Below are 12,958 nucleotides of genomic sequence, written 5' to 3'. Positions count from 1 at the left end.
ATCATTAGATGGAGCTACACTTACAAGCTCCAAAATGAAGAGAGGAATGGTAAGAAACTCTGGGGGAATAAGAGAGGAACAAATGTAAATGATTCATATTTGGTGGTGGAACTCAAGTATGTATGAATATATTTTCTCTTTACTGTTGTACTTAAAAACTCTAGGAAAGTGCCACAACGTGTAATGACACCCTTGTTTCAAAAAAAAAAGGTATGATGAAAAAAAAAAGAAAAAAAAAGAAAAACAAGGGTGATCAAATCTTTATTATTTCCTAGATGACATATGATTCTGAAGACGTTTACTCATGGAATCAGTTGAAAGGGGAACATAAACAAAAATTGAAAGAACTTGATGAAATACGTTCAAGTTCCTTTTATCAGTGTGTTTCTCAAGGAAAGTTGGTGGTTGAAGAGAAGTGAACTTGATTGGTACATATCATGGTGAACGTGTGTTATGTTTAGAAGAAATTTCAAGATTGTGAGGTAAAGTGATAAACTCTAATGATTGTTAAGAACCTCACTTTGAAAACCTAACTATAGAGCACACTATCTATCTCAAAGTTCCCTCTATTCAAATTGTTCCATAAATTTCTCTCATACTTCTTTGAGCCCGATATTACAATATCATACTCTCTTAATCCATTTTTGACTTTCAAATTTGATCTATGCTTGACTTTAATTTATTATTTGTCAAGTACCTTCAGTAATTTTAAAGTTGGATCTTTGGATTGTGAATTGGAAATTCGTGTAGCATATGCATCCTAAGTTTGAAAATTGAGCATCTTGAGACTTTTAGGACTAACAAGTGTTTAACCTTTATGGTGGTAATTGTGGCATATAGCAATATGTATATATGATTTACCTAAAGCAAATATGTGTAAGAATGTCCTTTTCGATAATGACAAAAGGGGGAAGATTATGTATAATGCTTATTGTCTAATATAGTCAAGTCTAAATCCTCTTATGCATGACTTGTTCAATAGTTTCCAGTCTGTATTATTAAGGGGGAATTAATGTAAATCTTTAATGTCTAATTTGCGATAAGCATCATTTGTTTGTCATCATCAAAAAGGGGGAATATTGTTGAGTAATATTGTGTTTTGATGATTATGAACAAATGATGATTATCTAACTAATGTGTGTATTGTTTAGATGTGCATGAACAAGTAATGAAGGTTAATAAAGATCATTTAGTTGGAAATTTCTGAAGATATATACAAGAAGAAGTGAAGTTCCTGAAAGGAACTCAAGAAGTGAAGGGAACTTCAGAAGAGAAGTCTAATTATATAAGTATACCATTAGACTTAGAGTTTGTGTCCTTAACTACTGCATACTTGTTTATTAGTTTGGTTTTCTTCATCTTGCTTGTATTGGTTGTCATCACTGACTTTATGGTTTTGATGACAACTAGCAAACGACTAACCTATGTTTGAGTTTCAATATGTATACGAAACAAATATAGGTTTGATGAAGAAACAAACATGAAGAGTTCAAGTCAATAAATCAAGTATCCAAGCTGCAACAAAGTTCTTCAAAGGAACACAAACAGATCAGTTCCTCAGCAGATCCTACGAGGAACAACGAATATAAAGTTCCTGAGTAGGAACAAGCATGGAGAAGTTCCAGAGGCGGAACTATCAACATGAGGCTCTTGAGTTGGAGCATCATGAAGCATGAAGAAGAAAATAAGAGTTTATTTTCTAGGATTCATGTAAGTATGTAGAAACTTGAATAATTGAGGAACACGGTGCCAAAAGGAACTTGTCGGAACTTATGAGAAATAACGTCAGTTTATCTTCCTAGAATACTCCTAGTTTTAAGGTAATTTTAAGTGTCAATAACGTGGCTTTTAACACTCCTAGTTGTTACGGATTTACCTTTGACTTTGAGTATTTATCTCCTAGTAAAACTCTATTTATTTATGTTTTTAAAATAAAAGATAATTTTTATAAAATCTTATTTTAGTTAGGATTCTGATTTTTATATCATATATTTATTTATTTATTATTTAATTATGTAGTGTTTAACCTTTATGGTGGTAATTGTGGCATATAGCAATATGTATATATGATTTACCTAAAGCAAATATGTGTAAGAATGTCCTTTTCGATAATGACAAAAGGGGGAAGATTATGTATAATGCTTATTGTCTAATATAGTCAAGTCTAAATCCTCTTATGCATGACTTGTTCAATAGTTTCCAGTCTGTATTATTAAGGGGGAATTAATGTAAATCTTTAATGTCTAATTTGCGATAAGCATCATTTGTTTGTCATCATCAAAAAGAGGGAATATTGTTGAGTAATATAGTGTTTTGATGATTATGAACAAATGATGATTATCTAACTAATGTGTGTATTGTTTAGATGTGCATGAACAAGTAATGAAGGTTAATAAAGATCATTTAGTTGGAAATTTCTGAAGATATATACAAGAAGAAGTGAAGTTCCTGAAAGGAACTCAAGAAGTGAAGGGAACTTCAGAAGAGAAGTCTAATTATATAATTATACCATTAGACTTAGAGTTTGTGTCCTTAACTACTGCATACTTTTTTATTAGTTTGGTTTTCTTCATCTTGCTTGTATTGGTTGTCATCACTGACTTTATGGTTTTGATGACAACTAGCAAACGACTAACCTATGTTTGAGTTTCAATATGTATACGAAACAAATATAGGTTTGATGAAGAAACAAACATGAAGAGTTCAAGTCAATAAATCAAGTATCCAAGCTGCAACAAAGTTCTTCAAAGGAACACAAACAGATCAGTTCCTCAGCAGATCCTACGAGGAACAACGAGTATAAAGTTCCTGAGTAGGAACAAGCATGGAGAAGTTCCAGAGGCGGAACTATCAACATGAGGCTCTTGAGTTGGAGCATCATGAAGCATGAAGAAGAAAATAAGAGTTTATTTTCTAGGATTCATGTAAGTATGTAGAAACTTGAATAATTGAGGAACACGGTGCCAAAAGGAACTTGTCGGAACTTATGAGAAATAACGTCAGTTTATCTTCCTAGAATACTCCTAGTTTTAAGGTAATTTTAAGTGTCAATAACGTGGCTTTTAACACTCCTAGTTGTTAGGGATTTACCTTTGACTTTGAGTATTTATCTCCTAGTAAAACTCTATTTATTTATGTTTTTAAAATAAAAGATAATTTTTATAAAATCTTATTTTAGTTAGGATTCTGATTTTTATATCATATATTTATTTATTTATTATTTAAAATTCGTTTTTAATAATGTCCTATTCATTCTAGGATTTGTTTTGAATATCTTTTGTAGTTTAATGTGTTTAAAATTTTATTTTTAATAAATAAAAAATAATTAATCTTTTTGTAAAATAAAATCTGATTGTTAGTTATTTTATTTTAATAAAATTTATTTTTCTATTTTATTAAAATCAGATTTAAAAGGTTTTGTTTTAGAAAATTAAAATCATTGTTTTACGTTGTTTTGGAAAAACTACATTAGTGGAGAAATAATAGGAGATCATGGAAAACCTGATTATGCTTAGCCCTAACTCCATGATTTTCTCTACTGACTAAAGTCATGGGATCATGCCTAAATTGAAGGGCTTAGTGGTTGTTAGTGGAGAAGATTATGGAGAAAGTGGTTGAGGTTTCTTCCTCTATAAAAGGAGAGCTTTCTCATTCATTCAAGAGTGTCTGACTTCTCGGTCATTCCACAGAGTCTGGTTTACGTGGAAGGTAATTAAAGAAGATATATTTGTTCCACGTTTTTTAGTCAGTTCCTGCAGTTCCGAGTTCCTGTCAGTTCCGAGTTCCTTTACAGTTATTCACTCTCTACATATTAGAGTTTAATCAATTATCAAATGTCTATATTTTAAGAGTTGTTCAAGGGTTGAGTGAGCTCTTGTAATGGGTAATTTGTCAAGGGTTTGAGTGAATTCTTGTATAAGTTTTGGGCAGGAACTTGAGTGAGTTCCTGATGTGTATGGGGTAGGAACTTGAGTGAGTTCCTGTTGTATTTGGGGAGGCTTTGAGTGAAGTCTATGAGAGAGAAGCTGATAGGCTTTGAGTGAAGCAAAAGAGTCAAGAGAGACTTCTAGGGAAGTCAGTGAGAGCGTAGTTGTTTGAGGAACAACTATTGGAACTTGAGTTCGTAGAGGAACTCAAGTAATGCCCGAGTTCCTTATAGGTTTGTAACTGAGTTGTTGCCCTATAGTGAAAAGAGTTTAAGTTGAAATCCCTAGTGGGTCGAGGTTTTCTTTCTAGTTGGGCGTAGAAAGTTTCCTCGTAAAATCTCTCTTGCATTGTTTCTCTACTTGCTTAAAGTTTCTTTATAATTCCGCAAAATTGGCTAGAAAGTTCCATACTACAATTCACCCCCCCTCTTGTAGTGTTCCATCCGAATAACAAAAATGAAACTAAAACTTTTGATAATTAGATTCAATGGACTTACCACAAATTTACAAAGAGGGATTAAAGAGGAGATACAAGAGTATTTAGGTTAAATTAATGTTTTCTCTGAAATAAAAAATGGGAAAATAACGATTTGGTAATAATGTCGCGGTGAATTGAAAGCCAAAGTAAAGTGGAATCATTGGTAAGTCAAAATTAAAAAGTGACATCATTGGTAACAGTCAATAGCACAATGATACCATTAGTAACGCAAAAACAAAAAGTGATACCATGGTAAAAGACTAAAAGTCAATAGTATAATGGTACCAGTGAGAATTACCTAAAGTCAATAGTATAATGGTAATAATGTACCAGTTAGAAAAATATTAATCTTTAACAGATAAATTCATTTTACCATTTTAAGACCACTTTAGTTCCCTCACGTTCCTTTTAATACATTGTTCTGTAATACTTCAAGTTTCTAAGTGTTCTTTTCAAGTTCCTTTTAGTACATTGTACTTACGTGAATCCTTCAAGTTTCTACGTGTTCCTTTCAAAATTCCTTTTAGTACATTGTACTTACGTGAATCCTAGAAAACAAACTTTTGTTTTTTGTCTTCTTGTTCCATGTTGCTCCACATGTTGGTTATTTCGTCTCTTTATCTTCTCGTTGCTTTTTCTCACTCAGGAACCTGACGGTGTTGATCAGGAACTTCTCTGTGCTCTAGCTTGTATGGAGTTCTTCTTGAGGAACTATTGTGCAGTTCTAGCTCTGGAATTTATGCTTAATTGCTATAAGCATCTTGTAATCATCATTATCTAGTAAGTTCTATTACTAAAGATATTAGCATAACCTTAATTTCATTAATGATCTTTGCACACATAAAACTTAAAAACCACACTAATTAATTACTTTAGTTTGTCATCATCAAAATCATATTAACGCTAATACTCTTGTGATCACTCTTCCACTATCTCTCCCTCATTATTAATTCGTAATATATTTTGGTTAATGAAATATATTTATTTAATTAATTTAAGTTAAATCATATAAAAATTTATGTTGTTAATAAACAAAAATAAATTGATATTTTCCTAAATACGCAAAAGAGTATACGAAGTAATATGCAAATTCATAAAAAGGTTGTGCTCATTTCATAGACAACAAATATTTAGAAATATTGGTGATTTTTTTATAAAAATAATGTACCATTTTTTTAAATAACCGTTGTTAGATATAAAAATTGTTGGTAACATCTTAATACAATATTTAATAATGAAACATGTGTCAAACAGTTATTGGAGAGAAAGTGAAGAGAGGTACAAGGAGAAACTTTTGTGTGAGACCGCCTCACAGGAAAGACCGCCTTGTTGGCAGTCTTGCTGGCAGCCTCGTTGGCAGCCATGTTGGCGCATGTGCTGACGTCAGCATGTAAAATTTATTTTTAAAAAAAATTTTGAATTTTTTTTTTGAATTTTTATTTTTGTTTGAATTTTTTTTCCAGGCTTAACTAATTGGACTTCAAGCTTAACTAATTAGATTTCAGACTTAACTAATTGGATTTCAGGCTTAAATTATTTTTTTTCAAATTTTTTTTCAAAATTAAAATTTTTAATTTTTTTGGGTACTAACTAAACTAGTGTAAAACATAACTAAAAGTAAAAAAATCATAACTAATTGAATAACAAAATTGTTAAGGTATAAAAACAAATAGTTAAATTTATGAGTCGAATAGTTATTAATTTTAAACACTTATTATTAACTAAAACTCATAAATTCTTAACTAATTAGTTGCAATGCTTAACTAATTGATTTCATTGCTTAACTAATTGGTTTCAGTGCTTAACTAATTGGTTCATTGCTTAACTATTTGGTTTCGTTGCATAACTAATTAGTTTCGTTGCTTAACTAATTGAATCTCAAAGTTAACTAATTAGTTCCAGTGGTTAACTTAATTAAATCCAGGGCATAACTAATTGCTTCCAGTGCTTCACTAATTGGTTTCAGTACTTCACTAATTGATTCAGTGTTTAACTAATATGTTACATTACTTAACTGGTTTATTACATTGTTTAACTAATTGGTTCTGAAGCTTAACTTATTAGTTTCATTTTTTAACTAATTGACAATTGCTTAACTAATTGGTTTCAATGCTTAAAAATTTGTATCTTAACTAAAACTCTGACATTCGTTATCTGAAACTCAAAAATGCATAACTAAAACTCAAAAAATCTTAACTAAAACCAAGAAAATCGTAACTTAAACTCGTGAAATCATAACTAAAACTCGAAAAATCGTAACAAAGGCCTGATTTGAAACTAAAAAAATACGTAACTAAAACTCAAAAAACCTTAACTAAAACCAAGTAAATCGTAACTAAAACTTAAAAATTCATAACTAAAACATAGTAAATCAGAAATTTTAACTTAAACTTGAAAATTCTTAACTAAAACTCAGAAAATATTAACTAAATTTCAGAAAATCTTAACTAATCAGAAATCTTAACTAAACCTCGAAAATTTAATCTTAACTAAAACAAGATTATTCTTAACTAAAATGAAATGATTCTTAACTAAAATGAAATAATTGTAACTAAAACAACAATATTCTTAACTAAAACAAAATAACTTATAACTAAAAGAAGCATTCGTAACTGAAACGAAATTAACTAAGCCATCAACATTCTTAACTAAAACAAGATAAAATTATAACTAAAAGAACCATATTCTTAACTGAAACGAAAGACCTAAAACTAATTAAATAACAGCAACCAATTGCTCCTTCGCGACACCGCAAGGCTTCTGCAGCTTACCACACCAACAACATGAACAACAACGAGCACCAACAAGAAGATCGTCGAGATCACCTAGACCATGAGCCGCACCGAAAATCCACCTCTGCTCGCGGCAACTCTCCTCCGTCCTTCGCCGCTCAATCTCTCTCCGCCTAAGCGCCACCGCAACTTTCCGTCGAGATTACCTAGACCACACAACAAATCAATCAAATACACAAACCTAAATTTTAAAATCAAAAAAATTGAAAAATCAAAAACTTAAGGAACAGATCTAGCGGTGGATGCTCTCTCACACCTTCGATCAACAAAATTAATCAAATACAAAAACTAAAATCAACAAAATTAATATAAAAAAACCTAAAAAATCAAAAACCTAAATCGATCGAAAAAATCAATCGAACATCGATCAAAAATCCAAGTCAGGATTTCGAAAATCAAAAATCTAAATATATGAGGAAGAATGGAGGACAGATGAAGAAAAGAGGTGGAAGAACTACCTTAACCACCACCGTGACCAGACAACCATTAACGCAACCACGAACTCCTCGCGCAACCATAACCTCAGCAACGACGACGCTAAAATTGTTCAATTCGCTGGAGTTGATCGCGGCGGAGATTCTCTCTCTTGCCTCCGACAACCGTCGTTAATTTCTTCCAGAATTAGGTATGGAGAGGAGAGAGAGGAGAAGAGTGTTTAAGAGAGAGAGAAAGGGGGCCGGGTTGAGGGGAGGGGAAGAAATGAATTAGGATTTGTAAATGGGAAGGAAAATGTGTATATATACTGCTGACGTCAGTATTTTGTCAGCGATTACGTGTCATTATTAGTGCCATCAAGGCGGTCGTTTCTGTAAGACCGCCTTACTTAAAAGTTTGTAGAGGTACAAGAGCCAAGGCACTTTGATACTTCACAATCAACAATGAAGAGAGTATGAATTTAAATATTGGCGGATCTTAAACCATTTTAATTAGGGAGACCATTAGAAGAATTAAGCAATATAATACTCCGTATTATGTTAAGATTTACACAATTACCCTGAAATTTTAGCCGGGGAAAGAAGAGGCGCAACTAAAAACACCACAAAATTTTCAGCATGAGAGACCGAGCCACAAACAAATATACGCAAGTGCTCCTAAATTGAATAAAAATGGAAGGACTACCGAGTACCCAACCATTGTGGATTTGTGGGTGCTCTGGGTTTTGAACTCGTACTTTGTATCTTTAGGCTCTATTTGGTTCATTATTAGTAAAAGAAAGGAAGAGAAAAGAAAAGAAGGGAAAAGAAAGGAAAAGAAGGGAAGAAAAAGTGATTTTATTTTATTGTGTTTGGTTTAAGGGAAAGAAAGGAAAGGAAGAGAAAGAAAATATAAATAACAGCTTTTAATTTTCTCTTTCCTTCCAAATTCCTTCAATTTTGAGAGGAAAGGAAAGTGAACATTTTATACAGAAGCTTTCCTTCCAATTCCTTTCTTTTTCTTCCACTTCCCATATAATTATTTGTACCAAATACACGAACAACAACTTTCTGGTCAGACGGCCTGACGCTCACGCGCGCGTCAGACCGAATTTAATACCCACGCGCGAGTGTGTTCACGCACCTATAAATTTTATTTTCCTTTCCTGTCCGCGTAGCCATTTCCATCTGAATCTTCTCTCTCTCCCCTCTCTCCTCACCTTGAAACTCCCCGCCTCCCTCTTCGACGCCTCAAAATCGCCTGCAACGACGACAAGGAGGTCGACAATGAAGAGCAACGAGGTAATTTTCCATCTCTCTCCTTTCATCTAAACCCTAATTGATTCACCGAATATCTAATTAAGAAGTTCATCGGGGAGGAGCAGCGGCGGAGGAGCAGCGGCGGGCATGAATGACGGCGGCGCAACATAGGGGAAGGGATAACAGATCGAAGGCGCGGGGATGGCGTGAGTGTTAAAAAAGGCAAAGGAATCACCATTGTTGTCAAGTAATTCGAGTGTGAGCCGGATGAATTCACCTCCCAGATATCCAATATTATCGCCATTGAATGTGAAAATTGGAAGTATGGATTGATGGTGTTGATTGAAGTGTTGATCGAGTAAGCAGATCCTGGAGATTGAGAAAGAGGTCCACAAATTGTTGTCTCATTGTTGTTGAACACAAGATTAATGCAAATTTTCTTGTTTTCTCGGCAAAGCACATACCCATTTATTTTTGTAATGAGTAAATTGGTTTAAATTAAGAGTAATCTCTTTTTAGTTAAACATAATTTTGTTTTAGTGAAGATTAATTTCTTTTAGTTAAGCATAATTTTGAATTAGTTAACCTTCTATATTGATTTAGTTTTATACTCATAAGGGCAACAACTTGTATGATGCTCTAAGTCTCTAACTAATTTGTATAAAAACTTAACTATTTTGCCTATAAGTGTAACTGTTGTAACTATTCATATAATATATAATTTCAAGATTAACAAATACTTTCTTTGTACTCCGTATCTGTAAGTTATTGGTTTCATTGTTTAACTAATTAGTTTCATTGTTTAACTAATTGGTTCAATTGCTTAACTAATTAGTTTCAATGCTTAATTGTTTGGTTACATTGCTTAACTAATTGAATTTCAGTGCTTAACTATTTGGTTTCATTGCTGAACTAATTTGTTCGATTCCTTAACTAATTTGTTCGATTCCTTAACTATTTGGTTTCATTGCTTAACTAATTGGTTCAAATGCTTAACTAATTAGTTCGATTGTTTAACTAATTGGTTCAAATGCTTAACTAATTGGTTTCATTGCTTAACTAATTGGTTTCATTGCTTAACTAATTGGTTCAAATGCTTAACTAATTAGTTTGATTGATTAACTAATTAATTCCAGTGCTTAACTAATTGGTTCAAATGCTTAACTAATTAGTTCGATTGATTAACTAATTCCAGTGCTTAACTAATTGGTTTCAGTGCTTAACTAATTGGTTCAAAAGGTTAACTAATTCGTTCGATTGCTTAACTAATCAATTCCAGTGCTTAACTAATTAGTTCGATTGATTAACTAATTAATTCCAGTGCTTAACTAATTGGTTTCATTGCTTAACTAATTGGTTCAAATGGTTAACTAATTAGTCCGATTGCTTAACTAATTGGTTTCATTGCTTAACTAATTGGTTTCAAATGCTTAACTAATTAGTTCGATTGATTAACTAATTAATTCCAGTGCTTAAGTAATTGGTTTCATTGCTTAACTAATTGGTTCAAATGCTTAAATAATTGAATTTTGGCCTTAATTAATTGAATTTTAGGCTTAAATAATTGAATTTTAGACTTAACTAAAACACGATAATTCTTAACTAACAAAATAGTTAACATATAAAGATAAATAGTTAAACTTATGAATCGAATAGTTACGATTTATAAAAAAACTTATTATTATCGTGTTTTAGTTACGATTTATAAACAAACTCATTATTAATTAAAACTCCGAAAATCATAACTAAAACTCATAAAATCTTAACTAATTAGTTTCAATGCTTAACTAATTGGGTTCATTGATTAACTAATTGATTCCATTGCTTAACTAATTAGTTATTAATTTTAACTAAAACACGATAATTCTTAACTAAACCAAAGAAAATCTTAACTAAAACTCTTAAAACTTTAACTAATACTTAGAAACACGTAACTAAAACACGATAAAATCTTAACTCAGCTTAAGAAAATCTTAACTAACAAAATAGTTAAGATATAATTCTCAACTAATGGATTTCATAACTAAATATGCCAAAATTATAACTAAAACGGAATAATTCTCAACTAAAAACACGATAATTCTTAACTAAACCTAATAAAATGTTAACTAAAACTCGCAAAACCTTAACTCAAAGGCACGTAACTAATTGTTTTCATTGCTTAACAAAGTGGTTCAAATGCTTAAGTAATTGGTTCAAATGCTTAACTAATTAGTTCGATTGCTTAACTAATTGGTTTCATTGCTTAACTAATTAGTTCGATTGCTTAACTAATTAATTCAAGTGCTTAACTAATTGGTTTCGTTGCTTAACTAATTGGTTCAAATGCTTAACTAATTAACTCTAGTGCTTAACTAATTGGTTCAAATGCTTAACTAACTAGTTCGATTGATTAACTAATTAATTCAAGTGCTCAACTAATTGGTTTCATTGCTTAACTAATTAATTCAAGTGCTTAACTAATTGGTTTCATTACTTAACTAATTAATTCAAATGATTAACTAATACTCATATAAACTTAACTAAACCACAAAAAATAACTTAAATGCAAAATATAACCAACACAAAAATTAACGTAAATACAAAAAGTTCAAACTCGTTATATTTCATAACTAAATGTAACCATTATACAACTAAAATGAAATTATCATAATTAAAACAAAATAATAATAACTAAAGTGAAATAAATCATAACTAAATCAATATTATTCTTAACTAAAGCAAAATAGATAATAACTAAAACATCATTATTCTTAACTAAAAGTGAATTACTCTTGACTGAACAAAATAGTTACGCAAAATAATGTACAAAACGATAAAACAAAAATGCAGCAGCCCAAAGCATGGTACGAGTGAAGAGGATGTTAGGTTATGATACATATGACATTTACATAAATCATGCGGAAACAACCATTAACCCAGGAATCATATTATTTACACATAATCATATAGCATAATTAGATGCATACTCTTTGTTGCGTGCCTTCCCTAGCTGCGCCCGAACCGAACAAGAACAAGTCTTTTAGGACTCCAAGTGTCGTCCCTCCGTAGATAGTCCACAGCACGTCCGGATCCGCCTTAAGATTGACCAACTAGAATCGCCCTTAAGGTACTAGAAAATTCGGCACTTTTATGAGCAAGATGTGTTTTAATTTTCTCTCAAAAACTCACTTTTGAATACTTTGAAACTTGTATATAAATTATGACCCCTAGGCCTTTATTTATAGAGTTATGGAAAAGGAATCGTAATCCTAGTAGGATGCGAATTAATTGGAATTAGAATCCTACATGAATTCTATTTAATTAATTTATCCAATTAGGAATAGACATTTAATCATACACTGACTCTTGCAGATTCAGGAATCACGCATGAGCACAAACTCACACACACACGGCAGCCACAAGGACTGCCCATGCGTGCGAGCTGCAGCCCACGCAGCAAGGCCCACGCATCCGTGGCCTTGGCGCGCGCTGGGCTTGTGGCGTGCGTGCTTGCTGGGCGACGGCCTGGCTTCGTGCTGGGCCTTCGTCCGGCAGGCCTCGTCCGATGCTAATTCGTACGATACGCTTCCGATTAAATTTCCATTTCCGGAATCTATTTCCGATACGAACAATATTTAATATTTCCGATTCCGGAATTAATTTCCGTTTCGAACAAATATTTAATATTTCCGTTTCCGGAATTATTTTCCGATTCCGGCAATATTTCCGATTCTGACAATATTTCCGTTTCCGGCAATATTTCCGATTCTGGTAATATTTCCATTTCCAATAATATTTTCCGATACGTACCATGTTTCCGTTTCCGGCAACATCTACGACTTGGATAATATTCATATTTCCGATACGATCCATATTTCCGTTTCCGGCAATATCATCGTTTCTGGAGTATTCATTTCTTGCCTGTGACGATCTTAGCTCCCACTGAAACCAAGATCCGTCGGTTCCGAATATTCATAGATGGAGTATTTAATGCCATTAAATACTTGATCCGTTTACGTACTATTTGTGTGACCCTACGGGTTCAGTCAAGAGTAAGCTGTGGATTAATATCATTAATTCCACTTGAACTGAAGCGGCCTCTAGCTA

At 32.2% G+C, this 12,958-nt stretch overlaps 1 long non-coding RNA gene across 1 annotated transcript; it reads left to right on the top strand.

The window, feature by feature from the left end:
* The first annotated feature begins 8,739 nt into the window (after nucleotides 1-8,739).
* On the top strand, nucleotides 8,740-9,608 carry LOC110798965 (uncharacterized). Its single transcript, XR_008929986.1, has 2 exons — nucleotides 8,740-8,911; nucleotides 8,995-9,608. It is a non-coding gene; the product is annotated as an uncharacterized lncRNA (long non-coding RNA).
* Nucleotides 9,609-12,958: the final 3,350 nt, after the last annotated feature.

This window comes from Spinacia oleracea, chromosome 3 (assembly GCF_020520425.1).
Source record: "Spinacia oleracea cultivar Varoflay chromosome 3, BTI_SOV_V1, whole genome shotgun sequence".
Taxonomy (NCBI): domain Eukaryota; kingdom Viridiplantae; phylum Streptophyta; class Magnoliopsida; order Caryophyllales; family Amaranthaceae; genus Spinacia; species Spinacia oleracea.
The sequence above is the reverse complement of the archived record's forward strand: the minus strand, read 5'-3'. Positions and strand labels throughout refer to the sequence as shown.